This window comes from Cottoperca gobio, unplaced genomic scaffold (genome assembly GCF_900634415.1).
Source record: "Cottoperca gobio unplaced genomic scaffold, fCotGob3.1 fCotGob3_56arrow_ctg1, whole genome shotgun sequence".
NCBI classification, from domain to species: Eukaryota; Metazoa; Chordata; class Actinopteri; order Perciformes; family Bovichtidae; genus Cottoperca; species Cottoperca gobio.
In genome coordinates this window covers 2651-5300 of record NW_021167057.1, presented here as the reverse complement: position 1 = coordinate 5300, position 2650 = coordinate 2651, and positions in this window count along the sequence as shown.

Below are 2650 nucleotides of genomic sequence, written 5' to 3'. Positions count from 1 at the left end.
ACAGGTTGTACAAGACACCTGGCTGCTCTAGCAAAGACAATTCAAAAGACTGCACACGTTGTGATGTGCCACCCTCTCAAAGTAAACACTACACATGGTGTAGTGGCATTTCTAAACTCACAAGCGTTCACTTTTTCTCCAGTTAGAAAAGTAAAGATAGAAGAAACACTAACTAAGCCCCACATCACATATGTGGCAGGGACAATCAACATGGCAACAGGACTGAATTCAGAAAACCATGACCCACATGACTGTGCATTTGTCTCACAACAAGATCTTAAAATTAGATCAGATTTGGAAACCGAACCGTTGAATAATCCAGATAAAATTCTATACAGTGATGGCTGCTGCTACAAAGGAGATGAAGGAAATGTAGCTTCCTATGCTGTAGTGCAACAAAGTGGAGAAAACACAAAAAACTTTGGAAGCACACATCATTCCACAGCCAGCCTCTGCACAACTTGCAGAAATAGTCGCGTTAACACAAGCATTGAAACACGGAGAAGGCCAGAGAATAAATGTATACACAGACTCTGCTTATGCATATGGCGCTGTTCATATTGACGGCCCCCAGTGGATGAGAAGAGGTTTCCTGACTTCATCCAAAAATCCTGTCAAACATGCTGAAGCATTAAGAGCCCTACTGAAAGCGGCACTGCTGCCATCACATGTTGCTATAATGAAATGCAAAGGTCATCAGAAAACTGATACAGCAGTGGCAAAAGGAAATGATGCAGCAGACAAGGCAGCTAAAGTAGCAGGCGGCTACACACAGCAAATGATTTGTTTGAACAGTGAAAATCAAGAGCAACTCACTTTGGAGAGCATCAAAGAAATGGAAGCACAAGCAGGAGTCTATGAGCATAATCAATGGGCTCATAAGGGAGCCACCAAGACTGAAGGAATCTGGAGAGCTCATGATGGCAGACTCGTGGCACCTGTTGATCAAACAAGCCCATGGCCCCACGCATGTTGGAAAACTAAGAACAACAAGGGACATAGAGGTAGAATGGTGGCACCCATTTATGAAAGAGATGGTTGAAAACTTTGTAACAGAATGTGATACCTGTTGTAAATTTAACAATAAAAGAACATACAAGTGTCCTATGGGTCGTTTTCCAGTGCCAGATGCACCATTCAAAGAGATATGTATTGACTATACAGACATGGGAGCAGAAAATGTGGTAAGAGGGTACAGATATGTTTTGGTAATGGTCGATCGTTTCACTAAGTGGATTGAAGCAATTCCCTGCAAAAAAGAAGATGCCAATTCTGTAATCAAATGATTAAAAAATGAACTCATACCAAGGTATGGAGTTCCACGTTGCATACGATCAGATAATGGGACACACTTCACGAGCCATAAGCTTGAAGAAGTAGAAAAGTATTTTGGCATTACACACAAATTTGGGTCAGTATATCATCCGGCATCACAGGGTTTGGTAGAACGAGCTAATCAAACACTCAAAAGAAAACTTGCTAAAGCATGTTATGGTAACAAGTTAAAGTGGGTAGATGCCCTACCTTTGGCACTCATGTCAATGAGATCCTCACAAAGCAGTTAAACACATTTGTCTCCACATGAACTGTTAACCGGTAGACCAATGCCTGGCCCTCCACGCGAAGGAGGGCACGGTCCTGTATTAGATCTATGGCAGATTGAGGCAGATGAATATGTCAAGGCTTTGGCTAAAATTATCGAAGTTTTGTCTACACAGGTGGAAGCAGCAGCAGAAACACCTGACGAACCACCAGAGACTCCTGTTGGACCAGGTGATTGGGTAAGGGTCAAGGTCCACAAAAGAAAGTGGTCTGAACCTAGGTGGACTGGACCGTGGGAGGTGACAGAACGTACTCCACACGCGCTCCGGGTAAAAGGTAAAACAGGAGCTAATTGGCACCACCTCACACATTGTGTACCTGCACTGGCGCCTTCTCGCTGTTTAGCAGAAGTTAGTCAAGATTTGAACCTGCTGGAACAAAACAGTACTGACTAATTGATTTGTGAATCTAGAATCAGCACCAGAGGATAAATTGTCCTTTTATTTTAATTGCTCCACAATTTACATGGACTCCATGGGAGTACCACGTGGTGTCCCTGACGAATTCAAAGCTAGAAATGAAATTGAAGCGGGTTTTGAGTCCATTTTCGTTCGAGTGACTGCCAACAAAAATGTAGCTTGGATTAATTACCTTTATTACAACCAGCAGAGATTAGCAAACAACACCGTAGATGCTTTCACTGGAGTGCATGAGCAATTAGGGCAGACTAGCCTGATGACATATCAGAACAGAATTGCATTAGACATGTTGTTGGCTGAAACAGGGGGTGTCTGCAAATTGTTTGGATCTATGTGTTGTACTTTCATCCCAAATAACACAGCCCCTGATGGATCCATTACCAAAGCCTTGGAAGGACTCAGCGCACTCAGCAAAGAGCTAGCCTCAAACAGTTGGGTAGAGAATTACTTCACAAGCTCCATGGAGCGTTGGTTTGGTCAGTATAAGATGATGGTGTTGAGCATTCTGTTGATCGTACCGATAATGATAGGTATACTAATCCTGTGTGGATGTTGCTGCATCCCATGCATCCGCACCCTAACCACTAAGCTGATCACCACCGCCCTGACCAAAGAGAGCTGAAGCAGGT